The sequence below is a fragment of the Diceros bicornis genome, chromosome 6, assembly GCF_020826845.1.
Source record: "Diceros bicornis minor isolate mBicDic1 chromosome 6, mDicBic1.mat.cur, whole genome shotgun sequence".
Lineage (NCBI taxonomy): Eukaryota > Metazoa > Chordata > Mammalia > Perissodactyla > Rhinocerotidae > Diceros > Diceros bicornis.
Window position 1 is genome coordinate 55,067,304 of NC_080745.1, and position 14,605 is coordinate 55,081,908.

The 14,605-nt window shown below is 39.7% G+C and overlaps 1 protein-coding gene across 1 annotated transcript in view; it reads left to right on the forward strand.

Moving 5' to 3' along the window:
• The first annotated feature begins 8,219 nt into the window (after positions 1 to 8,219).
• STAMBPL1 (STAM binding protein like 1) overlaps positions 8,220 to 14,605 on the forward strand; it is a 50,312-nt gene continuing 43,926 nt past the window's right edge. Inside the window, exon 1 of the mRNA XM_058543478.1 lies at positions 8,220 to 8,297. The gene's annotated coding sequence lies outside the window, so the exon portion shown is untranslated. The remainder of the gene's footprint in view (positions 8,298 to 14,605) is intronic.

The window sequence follows — 14,605 nt, forward strand, 5'->3', positions numbered from 1 at the left end:
CTATTCCTTTGTGACACACAGTGAAGTTTTAAATTGCTGTCCAAAGTTTGAATGCTGAATGGATATTTCTTTGAATGCAAAAGTGTGCTGAGAAAGAGTTACGAGGTAGTAGAACATGCCTGAAGTTTGGTCCTCTTCCTTCTAAAAAGGGATCCTCACACCTGCATTCTTGATCCCATCCTGTCCTGACTCCAGAATCTTACTCTCTTCATTATCTCTTTCCGTATTCCACAGTCTTCCATCTTCCTTTTTCTACCAGGTCTTTCCCTCTGCTTCCGTACCTGGAGGAAGAAGCTACTAGTTTCTGATGACCCCCTGATTAACAACCTACTTCTTGCCTTCCTTTGGGTAACTGGCCTGCAACTGGAGTCCCGTTCCTTTCCCAACACTACCTCTTCAATTCCCCGTAACCTGGTTTATGTGCTCACTCCTCTTCTGAAAATGCACTCTCCGTGACCAGTGACTTGTAACCGGTAAAATCAAATTATCTTCCTTCAAACTTTGTTCTTCTTGCCATCTCTGCAGCATGTGGCCCTGTTCGTCATCCCTTACTTCTTGAGATCCTCCCCTCCCCAAGGTTCAGAGCACCAGCTGTCATCATGGCTGCAGCACTCCATTTTCTTACCTGTGAAATAAGGAAGGTGATGATACAACCTACCTCATTCAGTTGTGTGGACTGCAAGCAAATCACTCAGCACAGTGTCTCACAACGATAAGGGTCCATAAAGGTTAGTAGTTTTATAATCAATATTACCCATACTCAGTTATGCCTGGCTCACTTCTAAGATCACCCTTTCCTGGCTCCTCTTCCTCCTGCTGCTCAGTACGCATGGACATTTTTTGAGGTTCAATCCTTGGTGCTCACGCTTACCCCATTCACTGTCCTTGAGGTTTTCATCCATTCTCCTGGTTTTACTTGTCACCACTAAGCAGATGACCTCCAAACTACAGCTCAAGGTTAATTTCTTGGCATTATTAGATATTTCCATTAGGCTATTCTGCATTCATCTTAAATACAACACTATCTCAGATAGCCTATATAATTGCTTGATTTTTTTTTTTCATTTCTAGCAGTGATAACACCACTCTTTTTTGTAGCCTAGGCTCAAAAACCTCCTTGTACCCCTTCCTGTCATGCACATAGTCCTAGATGCTTTACAGATGTGATTTCATTTAATCTGCATGTGAGTTATTGTATTTACTCAGCAAGAAGCTGAGGCTTAGAGGAATGAATCAACTTGCCTTTGAAGTACAATCTTCCCAACTAAAAGTACCCAGTTTTTACCCTGCCAATTAATATCCAACTTTTATAAATTCACTTATCCTTTATAATAAGTAACATATGCCCATTTGTTTCTATGTGGCGTTTGAGTTCCACTTTAATTCTGGTCCTTATTGTCACATGTTTTGCAGATTTGCAGTCTTCTCTCCTCCATTCCTTTCTGTGTTACTTCTAAAAACAATCCTTCATCCTTTGGCCTAACATATGGCCTTCTATTTCACAGGGTTAAAAGAATCAATTGACATGAGGCCTGGGAAAGTAAAGATAAAATCAAATAACACTAGCTAGTGGTGAGCTAATTAAGTTTCCTGACCACAATGAAACAGACACAAGACTAGACTATAATGCAGTCTTCAGTCACCTTGACAAGTCACTGCCACTTTCAAGATCTCAGTTTCCTCTTTTGTGAAGTAAGGAAGTTGAACTAGATAATATCTGTGGCATCTTCTGATTATAAAACTTGAAGATTCTGCTTGTTCAGAGTGTACTCTATTTTCCACCTTAAAGAATGATAAAGATTCCTCTGATTAAAAAAATTATTAAGTCAAAGAAAGACAGTATCAACAACTTAGAATTTATCCCTTCTCCTTTTGGAGGGAGAGGTGTTTGTGTTTATTTGAATCTCTGAAAACCTAAGTAATGTATTATGACAGAGTGACCTGCAATGGCAACGTTTGACATTTAATCAGAGAAACTGAATAAACAGTGCATACAATGCAGATTCATGATTTATTTTGTGCCTTGGAGTACAAAGAATCCTGGAGTTTCTAAGGGACTTGTATGAAACTATGTAGTTTCTTTCAAGATCTCTTTTGTACTTACTTTCAAATGACAAGTTGCTAGGGGCTGAATTGGGTACCCCCAAAATTCATATGTTGATGTCTAACCCCCAGTGTGACCATATTTAGAGACAGGACTTTTAGGAGGTAATTAAAGTTAAACGAAGTCATAAGGATGGGATCCTAATTCTATAGGATTGGTGGCATTATGAAAAGAGGAAGAGAGAGATATCTCTTTCTCCCCGGTGCTCCCATGTAAGGACATAGTGAGAAGGTGGGCGTCTGCAAGCCAAGAAGAGCGCTCTCACCAGGAACCGAATTGGCCAGCACCTGGATATGGACTTTCCAGCCTCCAGAACTGTGAGAAAGAAGTTTTTGTTGTTTAAGCCATCCAGTCAGTGGTATTTTGTTACGGTAGCTGGAGCAGACTAAGATATAAGTGTTATCTACATTATGAGCATTAAGCCCAACAGCACATGCCTAAATATTTGTTTAGAGATCTGCTATTTTTACTATTTGTCCTTGAAAAAGGTCATGTCTTTGCATATACAGCCATAGATAAATTTAAGAGTTGTATTTTAAGATAGCATTATTCACTCCAGTAAAAAACTTCAGTGGACACACTTTTTCTATAAACAGAAGATATTCTTTTTCTGCTGGCCAAAGAAATTTTAAATTTAGATAACGAATATAATGCCATCTTGTGTGTTTTGCACTTTCTCTTTTAAAAGGAAGCTGCTCAAACCTACTGTATAGCTGTTAAATAATAGTCAAGGCCTAACACGGAAGAGTTTCTATTGCATTGAAGCAGCCCCATGGGAGATGCGACTGTTACAGGACACGTTTTGACAGTGAGAGTCAGATGCTGTTCTATCACCTTCCTCCTCTATCACCTCCCTCCACCTTTCTGTCTTTCCACATGCATCCTTTGTATCTGTAAATCAACCTACAAAAAAAGGTCTTTAGAAAAAATATACCACTCCAAACATTGTCAATATTTGTTCCACATTTACCAACGTCATTTGTACCTACATCCAAGGGATCAAATAATATCAGCTGAAGAGATAATTTACATTTCATCGTGTCCACCTGTATATTGAAATGTCTAATAGTAGTAAGCTTTATATCTGCAAAGCACATTATAGTTTTCAAATGCTTTCATATTCGTTAACTTCATAACTATCTTAAGAACTATCTAGAGCCATCATTCCCATGTTTCCAATAGAAAAACTAGGCTCAGGGGATGAGGCCCAGGGCAGTTTGTAAATGGTAGGAGAGGACAGAGTTCCAGGAATTCTGAAACTTCGTTAAGTATACTGAATACGGGAACATAATGGACATAAAATTCTTCAGGCCTAAAGTAACTAACAGGAAGAGAGCACCAAAATAAATCTCATGAGTGGAAAAAGTCAAATGTGCCTGCAGTTTCCATTTTTGAAGCAGTTGCTTCCTGCACTTAGCGACACAGGCTAGTTTCCATAGTTATAATTCCTCAAATGAAAAATAGGTCGTTCAGAGCTTATTAGCTCCTTAATAGCATAGACCAGTGGTTTCCAAATTTATTAGCCTCAGAACTTCTTTACACTCTTAAAAGGATCTTAAAAACTACCGAGGACCCTAGAGACCTTTTGTTTATGTAAGTTATATCTATCCATTTTTACTACATTAGAAAATAAATAGAAACATTTAAAATAGTTTATCAATTTATTAAAAAATAATAAACCGATTACATGTTAAACTAAATATCTCACTTTCATTACAATGTAACTATATTTTCCCAAATGAAACAAAAATTAATGAGAGAATTGCATTGTTTTATATTTTTACAAATCTCTTTCATGACAGGCTTCACAGATGACTGGACTCTCATATCTCCATCTGCATTCTGACTATGGTGATATCATACACATAGCTCTGGAAAATTCCACTGCAAACTCATAAGAGAATGAGGATGAGAAAGACAAATAACGGATCTGTGTTTATAATGAAAATAGTTTTGACCTTGCAGACTGCCTGAAAAGATTTCAAGGATCACTGACATACTTTGAGAACCATTGGTATAAACAATAGGAAACTCCAGAATTTTAAGAACACATATTTTTAAGAATATAATAATTTCTGAGGTACATGTTTTTCAGTACATAATCTCTGAGATGAATTTGTCTTCCAATAGAATCAATTGGGTATTTTAGTTCTTGTCTTTCCCTTGACTTTAAAGATAATCCAGAGCCAGGAAATTTTTTTTTCTTTTTTCTCCCCAAAGCCCCCAGGACATAGTTGTATATCCTAGTTGTAGGTCCTCCTAGTTCTTCTATGTGGGTCGCCACCTCAGCATGGCTCAATGAGTGTTGAGTAGGTCTGCCCCCAAGATCCGAACCAGTGAAGTAGACTGCGGGAACTTCACTGCTGCACCACTGGGCCAGCCCCAAGCCAGGAAATTTTAGGTCAGTGAAACAAAGAACAAGGACTCCAGCCCATTTGGTCTCAGCAAGGAGCCCCAGCAAGGGTGGTTATTACCCCAGAGACTACCAGTTTATGTGCAAATACCAAACAATTACAAGTATTTGAATATAATTTTGTTTTCCTAATTAATGTAAATTGAATCCCGCATACGTTATCTTTGTACTGTCAGTTCCAACAAATAAGATTCAATTAGGGGTCGGCCGCGTGGCTTAGGGGTTAAGTGCAAGCACTCCGCTATTGGCGGCCCGGATTTGGATCCCCGGCGCCCGCTGAGGCACCGCTTCTCCGGCCATGCTGAGGCCGCGTCCCACATACAGCAACTAGAAGGATGTGCAACTATGACATACAACTATCTACTGGGGCTTTGGGGGAAAAAAAAGGAGGAGGATTGGCAATAGATATTAGCTCAGAGCCAGTCTTCCTCAGCAAAAAGAGGAGGATTAGCATGGATGTTAGCTCAGGGCTGATCTTCCTCACAAAAAAAAAAGAAAATTAAAATTATAGTAAAGTATAAAGAAGGCAATTATAATCACCCATAACTAATCTCTAGGGGGTAATTTTAATAAATTCTCCTAGATTTTTTCCCTATGTTTTTACCTACTTCAGATTATATATATATATATATACACACATATATATGTGCAATTTTGTATCCTTATTTGTTTAACATTGTATTATAAGCAGGTTCAATGTTATTTAAAATTCATCATAAACCTAACTTCAACACCCAAAGTTGGTGATAAACGCCCAAAGTTGGAGATGGATTTCTCCATCTCAGAGGAGAAATCTTATTCCTCATTTCAGATTTCCTTAGGATAAATTGCTTCCTGGAAGTAGAATTATGTGGAGGAAAAGGCTGTCTACATTTTACAGCTTCTGCTAACATACTGACAAATTCCTTTCCAGCAGTGTATCAAAATTGCCCCACCAGATGAAGGGATTCATTTCACTGCATCCTCACCAATATTGAGGACAATGTTTGTTTATATGCGATCTTTGCTAATTTGATTGGTAAGGGCAAAAAATCCTATTTTTTAAAAAATTTGCATTTTTGAATTAATATTGCAAGAGAATCTTTGAAAGCACAAGTAAAATTAGATAACACTTTAAAATTCTCTAAGATAAAAGTTGTACAAATACACTTCTGCCCACTTTTCACGAATTCCATTAATGAAAGGGAGGCAGAGCTTGCAGTACCCCAAAAGTCTTGGCTGCAAACACTGAATTCTGTGTTAACTTCATCAGAAGAGAAATGTTTTGGAAGGCCATCAGGTGGCATACCAAAGAGACAGGAGGGCTGGAGAATCAGGCTCATCAAACAGGCAGGGTAGCTTGGTAGCTGGAATCAGAACAGGTCACACCACCCAAACAGCCCACTTAGGACACCACTGGTACTGCCACTGGACACTCCCACCTCTCACCTCTGGCACAGCTGTCTATAGGCACAAAACCACTTCATAGATAACAGAATTATTTCTAAAATGTCTCTTCTCCTTTGAATCACAGACTGCAGATTCAAAGACCTGGATAGGACTTCTGATGGGCTGAACTTAGGTCACATGATGGTGCCCCAGCTGCTAGGGGTTGTAGATAGTGAGTATTGACCCTTTTTGGCTTCTCTGAGAGTTTGGATTCTAGACAGCAAGACCATGATCAATGACCACTATAAATATTTATGTAGAATTCTTTGTTTCATAATAGTTTTTAGGAATCTGGTTAGTCTTTTTAATTATCACTGAATTCTAGATTGTTTAGTAAGTCATGAGATTATCTAGTCCAGAACTGCAAACTCAAATGTCTACCATATCCTCAAATGTCAGTGGGGTGGGGCGTATAGGAGTGGTGGGGACTGTGGAAAACTGAGGAGCATCTTCCCAGTCTAAAGGGGACACCCACCACTTGGCTCCAACTGATGGTTGCTAGAAACCACCATGGACCGAAGGTTGTCAGTTCTTCCAACTTTTCAGAACATGCCAAAAGTTTGAATTTTTGTGAAATTTCCTGATTTTAGAATTTGGAACCAAATTCAAATTTGGAAAAACAATGACACCATTGCTTCTTAAAAATCAAGGCTGCAGGCTGCCTCCAATAGTCAAAGTTCTTCATCTTAAAAACCAGTGCAAAAAGATAAGGCCTAAGAAGGTGAAATGCCTGAGGCCAAACAGCTCAGTTGGTGGCAGAGCCCAGGCAATAAATCTGGTCTCCTGAGGAAAAGCAGATCAGGAGAAGCCAATGTTCCACTACCCCCTCTGCAGTCATTTCTCCCGCTTGGAAGAAACCTCCCAACCAAACTCAGGAAAAGTGGAAAAGTGCCTGTGTTTCATCCAGCAGTAGCAGTGTTGGTAAAATGTTTATTAATTAATCCAATCTGCCTAGCCAATAGAAATAGCTTTTGGTGTTAGATCAGAATTTAAACGAGTTAATCTTCTTTTTTTTTTTTGAGGAAGATTGGCCCTGTGCTAACATCTGTCGCCAATCTTCCTCTTTTTCTTTTTTTTTCTCCCCAAAGCCCCAGTACATAGTTGTATATCATAGTTGTAGAGTTGTAGCTCTTCTGTGTGGGACTCTGCCTCAGCACCACCTGATGAGGGGTGAGTAGGTCTGCGCCCAGCCCAGGATCCCGATGCTGGGCCACTGCCAAAGTGGCACCTGGGAACTTAACTACTACACCACCCGGCAGGCCCGTAGATCAGAATTTAAATCTTAACTTTTACTACTTTCTAGGTAGGTAACCTGGGACAAATTACTTCTCTGTGTCTCAGTCATGGGGAAAATAAGGTACCTTTTATAAGGCTGTGGAGAGGATGAAATAAGACTTCATACATTGAGTGCCTGGCACAGTGCCAGCACCATACTGCAACCACTGCACATGGTAATAATATAATATCCAGAAGATATCATAACAGTTTGCATTACCCGAGTACACGAAGTCAGGGTGGGTGGAGAAGAGGACTGAAGTGTTTCATGGTGGGGGGCAGGTTATGGATAGATCTCAGGGTGGAATTCCTAATATGAGGTATAAAGCGGGATTTTCACCAAAACCTTGTCTTTCCTCAACTCCAATGAGAGTTTCACGGTCAAATCCAGCTGCATCGCGGCATGTGTACAAGTGTCCAGTCCACCTCGGTGAAATTGGTGGTGGAGGAAAATGGGAGTCCAGGTGGTTCCGGGCTGAGGAGGCGACGTGCAAGGTTTCAGATGAGAAAGTCGCACTCAATCGTTGTACTGTCGCTCTAGGCCAGCCGCGGTGACCTGTTTCCACCTGTGAGCTTTTTCTGCAGAACGCAGGAGGCCGCCGCCGCGGAGGAGGGGCGGAGGCAGAGGCGGAGGCGGCACCCAGGGGCCGGGGCAGGGGAGGCCGGGACCATCGCAGCGACAATTGCTGTTTCTGCGGCGGCGGCAGGGGGACGGCTGCTGCAGGCTTGGGATCAGCCGGCCTGCGCGTGGGTTTTCGGGGGACCTGTTCGCCCCCGGCGCCGGGGAGCCAGGGCAGCGAAGGAGAGGAGGAGGAGGAGAACAACGCACGGAGCCCGAGCGAGTGGAACTAGCAAAGCACCATCGGTCTGCAGAGGGCAAGCAGAGGAGGCACGGCCGAGGCAAGCGAGCGGGCGCCTCGTGGTTGGGTGCCATATCACCTGGCTGCGGTGCCTTCTAGTAAAAGCCACCGCGGCCCAGGCTGCAGCGGCCAGACGGATGCCAAGGCCACACGGCAGGCGCGGGGACAGCCGCTGCAGTCGCCGTCCCACGCCCGCTCCGGACATCAGAGGTTGCTGGTGAGTAGGCGCGCGCGTGTGTGTGCGTGAGTGTGAGCGCGCACCGGCACAGTCGAGTCTGCACGCCGGGAGCGTGTGCCCCCTGGCCTGGCGCCCGCCGACCCCTCTTCCGCTGGCGACGTCCGGTCCCGGGCTTGCTCCGCGGTTAGAAAGTGCTCTTTGCCGGCTGCCCACTTCCTTCCTGCAAGTCCTGCGATGGGCCCCCGTGGCCTGCGCTGCTTCTCTGTGCCCTCCAGCAGCCCCCGGGGTTAGTTTCACATCGATGGGGAAGGCAGGAAGCTGTGACTCCTAGTGGCCTGGAGAGACTCTAGCAGTGACCTATACGCTTGGATTTCTGGTTCAGACTTGGGATGCAGGCTTGGAGACGGTGTTGGCATGGAGAGAGACCACTACACTGTCTTTGACAGTGCGTCGTGTTGGGAAGGAAGGGGCGAGGATTGGAAAAACAGAGCTTTACACCTGCAGGGTGTGTGGCACGCCTTTCTAGGGGATGTTTACTTTTATGCCGTTTTTGAGCGACTCTAAGACATTTTCCTTCGCTTGAATAATTTAAGCCTTAACCAAAAGCCTTTAATGAAATTCACAAAGTGGAATGTCACCAAAACATAATTTTCCAGAACTTTCTAAAACAACCTACACTTCTCATAGCCAAGAGCCTAAAGTGCTATAATTACTGAAATTAAAAAAAAAAAAAATTACATGTGTAATAAGTAATTCAGGAAACAGAACCTGATCTAGAGGATTGGAAAAAATCTTAAGTGTTTGGGTGGCCCGGTGGTGGGGATGGCTTTCTGGAAATAAGTGTTTGGTAGTAAGTAAAACAGATGTCTTTCAAAGTATGCTCCAGTGAGCACCCTGCTTTCCAAACATCCTGCTAATCACTGAGAATAAAATGAAGTGCTAGGTTTTAAGGCATTTCCAAAATTATAGTGGATATCACCAGGATGCTGATTTATGATCTCATGACTCAAGGCCCTGTCAAGGTCAATATGGCAGATTTGTTCCAGTAGATAAATTACACCTGAATGTTTGATTTCCTGTTTCAAGTTTTGGGGAGTAGTTTTCTATGGTTGGTTTACACAGAGATTAAGCCACTATGTTCTGTTTTTTTCCAGACCTTGTTTCAACTGGCAATCTTATGTTTGTGAGATGGATGCTAAATTGAACTTCAAAAATATGCTCTGCGACTGTAATGTAGGCATTTTGTAGCTACGCTATAAATATTTATGTTTCTTTTTAATACAAGTTAATGTCTCTGAGAAATAGGCTCCTCTTGTTTACCATTTGCTCCATTACAGCATCTTCATCAAAGGCATGAAATGTTGTTGGAATCTCCCTGGAAGATGAACTGGCTGCTTGTTTTCTGTTCAAGCATATATACAGCAAATTGTTTGCCACTTGAGAATTTGCTTTTGAATATACTTCAGCTGTAATTTATGCATCAGCTGGTTCTTGGGAGTTTTAAGAAGAAACTTGTTTTTTTTATACCCTTTTGTAAAATAAGCACCATTTAAAGGAGGCCTTGACTATTGTGGTCTTCAGAGCATTGCTTGCCTACTTTTGCCCTGTTTCGTAGGACTCATTGCCAGTGAGAAGCTTGGAGGGAGAAATGAGAGGACCGTTGTCCCGAGGGTGTCCTCACCACAGAGATTTGCTCCTGGAGAGAGAAATGTCTCTGGGGTTGGCGCCTGAAAAGTCCTGATAAAAATAAAGAATTATTAATAATAGTTACCTCTTTTTTACTTTCAGCACATAGGACTAGTTACTAAATGTGGTTTGATCATATACCTCCTTCAAGGACTCTTTCCAAGCCTACGTACAGTTACAATCGAGGGAGTGAGGTTGTGTTTTACAGAGAAGAAAAGGCTGATAATTCTTGCTCAAAAAATGAGAGGTAGAAGAAATATGTAAACACTGCCCAGGAAATGCCAGGTGCCTTCCTGGAGGCTACATTTACCAATTAGACAGATTCAAACCACTGGATTTGTGATTCTGTCTAAGGCTGGCATTTTTTCTTGACCCTGTGAAAGATTTGTAAGTAACTTCAGTTGAAATAATGAGAAATGACTCATGTTCTGCCCTGGAAATATTAGAGTAAGCTTCCTGTCCCTTAGGGCTAATGGATCACAGCTGCTCAATAAATATTTGTTAAATGAATAACAATTCTAGAATATCTTAATCTTCCCAACCTAACTACATTACCTCTTCTACTATTGATTATTTTGAGCCATAATGTTATATGAACCACCAAACGTTTCATCAAATTGAAGCCTAGTTGATATATTCAACTAAGAAGACCAGCTTCTTCAACTGAAGGAACAATAACAATCCCTCCAAAACAAAACAAAAACTAACAAAAAACACTGAATTGGTACCTGTTGACTTGCTTAATCCAGCTCTCTGAACATGAGAATTGTCCGGTTGGATGTGTGAATGTACATTCAGAAATCCTGAGTTGACATCAGAATGTTCAACTAAGGAATAATCTGGATGTAGCTACATCTGGATGTACCTTTTGTCAGAAATTATTTGCATTTCTAAGCAAATCAGGTGAACTTCTAGTACAATCCTGCATCTCCTCATGCTAAGGGGAAAAGCCAATTAAACATTTGGCAAATTGCTAAGTCTTCAAAGCAGATGTTATGTGATTTTCTTTCTAAATTTTAAATTAAATCCATTTATGTTTGTCCATTGATGTGGTTGGCTTAGAGACATTAATTCAGACTGGTGGTTACTTAGTAACTGTGTTTATTAAAAGCATTCTCTTGATATAAGCACCAGTAATTTATATGTTTTGATTTGCTGTAGTTAGCTTTTCAAGGTACCGTTGGAAATGGGTGCATTGTATGATCTTGAATATGAAGGGTGTTATGCCTTCCTTTTTTTTTTTAAGTAGTTCTGACTTTTCATCCCCAGTCATTAGAAGTTTAGTCTCTGATTCATGATCTAATTTCAGGACGAAAGGTTAGAAAGCTGCCTGAAATTTGTCTGGATACTAACATTATAATGCATATTAATAATGTACATTTTGTCTTTGATATTCTTTATATCCTCCAATCAAGCTTGTTTCATTCTGAATAAAAATCAAATGAGATCCTTAAAGATTTAAAAATTTTTTTCTGTTGGGCTATGTCCAAAATAAATATATAAAATAAAAAATTACTTATTACTGCTTTGAAGTAACACAAACACTGCTATTTTCTGCATAATAAACCATGGCCATTCTTATCAAGTATTTATTTGATAAGTAGGCACTTATGCACTTGAACTAGAGTTAAAGGCATGTTCCTTCCATATCTTATTAAGGCCCTTGAAAGCGGGGGGTGGAATTTTGATTCCATAAGGTAGCCCATTCAAGATGGGTTCCTTGAAAGGAGGAAGTGATGAAAGCATCTTTTTGGAGGAATCTTTTGGGAGTTGGGTGGGGAGTGGATTAGTAGAAGGAAGGAATGAAGATGGTAACCTGGTATCAGCTAATGACAGCCTGACATAAGATCCTGGCACACTGAGATGGAGGAGGGAAAACTTCAGGCAGTCAGACGTCAAGAGTCTTTGTTTTATGTCTAAGAGGGATAATAAACCCGTGGCACAAATGGGATCACTCACACATTCCACGTCCATGGGACACATCACCAGTTGATCACAGAATTCTTTCCTGCAGAGCCCTGTGTAACCTCAGAATCTTGCAAACATTTGACAAATACTTATTAATAAATATTAGTTATTGAACACATGCTATATGCCAGGCACTGTACTAAACCTTATCACGTGTTATCTCAAGGATGATGGAGTGGTTAGGAACATGAAGTCTTTTTGTCATTTACTAGTTGTGTGTCCTTGGACAGGTTACTAACTTCTCTGAGCCTCAGTTTCCTCATCTTTCAATTGGGATGTTAGTTTCTATCTCATAAGGTTTTAGGGAGGATCAAATAAATAAATAGGTGTAAATGAAAAGTGCTTAGAAGTGTCTGGCACAAAGTTAAGTGCTATATGTGTTGTTGTTATTGTTATTATTAATTTATAAGACAACCTTATGCAATAGGTACCATTTTGCAGATTTAAAAATTGAGGTACAAAGAGGCTAGGTAAATTGCTCAGCATCATAGGCTGGTAAGTGATAGAGCTGTGGGTCAAACCCAGACTCCTGCTTTCCTAACTTGTATGTATCACTGTCTCCTACACTGTGTGCCAGGTGCCAGGGATACTCATTGGAGCAAGAAGAGTAGGGGCTTGTCCTCATGGAGATCCAGGGCTCCCGTCATTTCTATTGTAGAGTTTGCCATCTCCAATATAGAATTAGTACCCAGATTGTTGTATAGAATTTTTGCTATATTTCCTTGATGTTTTGTATTTTATAAATGGTGTTTTTCATTAAGTTCTTTATTAAGAAGTGTTCCAATTTGTGTTTTCACATATGCTTTAAAAATTGGTTATTTTTTGTTTTTGTCTAGCAGTTAACATATGTAATACATATTCATTTGTGACATCTCTCCTCATACCCAGTGATTCTTTACTGGAGGTGGAGAGGATATGTCTCCCTAATAAATGTATAGTATATATGTTATATATTACATATGTAATATGTAATGTAATATTATATAATTATATAATATATATTATATACATTTTATACAATGTACATAGTATATACATCATATAATGTGTACATTATATACATCTGTATACATTATATACATTATAATGTATATGTATATTATATAATATAACGTACACATTATATAATGAATACATTATATATAATATACACTGTACAATATATTATATTAGGGAGATATTTACATTATATATAAAGAATCATTGGGTATAAGGAGAGATGTCACAAATGAGTATGTGTACTCATTATATTATTGGGTAGATATCAGTATTCTGAAAATCTTCTGTGTCATTCATCTCTCTCCACACAACCAGAGTCTCATATATCTCCTATTCATGAGCCATGGTGGAGTTATGAGGACATTTCCTAACCATTTTTATTCAGAATATTTTATAGACTAATGGAAGAGTAAATTTTAGCTGTTTTTTTGATTTGTTGAAGTAATTATGTCTAATTATAAGAGGTCAGATTTTAATTATAGGTAGGAAGACTGCTATAGCATGAAAAAATCAAAAATTCTTAATTCTTCCAGAACTTCTTTAGGATGGAATATGTCATCACTGATTTCAATATTTTCACATTACACTAGTCCTTATAAGTCATAGTTCTCGTAAATAATTTTCAGAAATCTGTAACCAGTGTTATTTTTTCTAAGGAGGCAAGAGCTGTCTTGTGTAAAGTTCATGGATACTATTTAGTTGAGGAAAATTTTTAAAATCTCATCTTTAAAAATATAGTCTGCATCCTTTGATTTACCCTTTCATGTAAATTACACATTGTTGTTTAACTAGAGTTCATTTCCTTTTAAAGGAACTTTTTAAATTTTGTGAGTTAAAATTTGATTAAGAATGAAAGAATTTGAGTTTTGGTGAATTTGCTGTTTTGTTTTGTGTTTTAAACTTTTGCTATACTTTTATTTCAGTGGTACCTCAGTAACTGAACCAAAGATTCAGCACAAGCTCATACAAGAGAGAACGGTTCAGGGACCCATCACGAGTTACTCATTTTGATTGTTTGACTTGATGACTGTCTGGGTTAATTTGGAAAGAAGAGGCCAATGGTGACTCATTTGTAACACTTTCTGACTCTGGATGGACACTGCTTGGCTGTTTTGCCCTCGCCAGTGCTCAGAGAGAAACTCCAGTGTGGTCCCTTTTGAGAGTGTTACGTTTCAAACTTGAATGGCTGGGGCAATAATCAACTGTGCACCTTTTAATTAAAGGTGGAAAGAAAACTATAATCAGAAATTCAGCTCATCTAAGCACTCCGTGATTTTATTTATCTTGTTGCTAGAACCATGTCTTTTAACACTGGAAATGTGCATTTCAACCACTGAGAAGATGTATAGACAGGCCTTTATGCCTGTGGGTTCATGCTTCAGTCTTCTGGTGGATGACGCTAGTTCTTTTTCTAACTTGTTTTGTCCTTGAAAGTTGGTTTATAAACTGTTCCACAAGATAAGTTTTCTTTAACTGGAGGAACAAATGGACATGGTGATGGAATGAGATTAGAAAGAGAGGCCTGGAATAAGCCCTTCATATGCTTCGTGTTTTTGTTCAATGGGGCAGAGAAACTGCTTATTAAATCAATATAGTACTTTAAGCAAAAAAACCCACAAAAAACAAAAGGCCAACCTAAATCACTTGGAATTATTAGTGGGTATGGAACTTTGTTTTTCCAATTAATGAAAAAT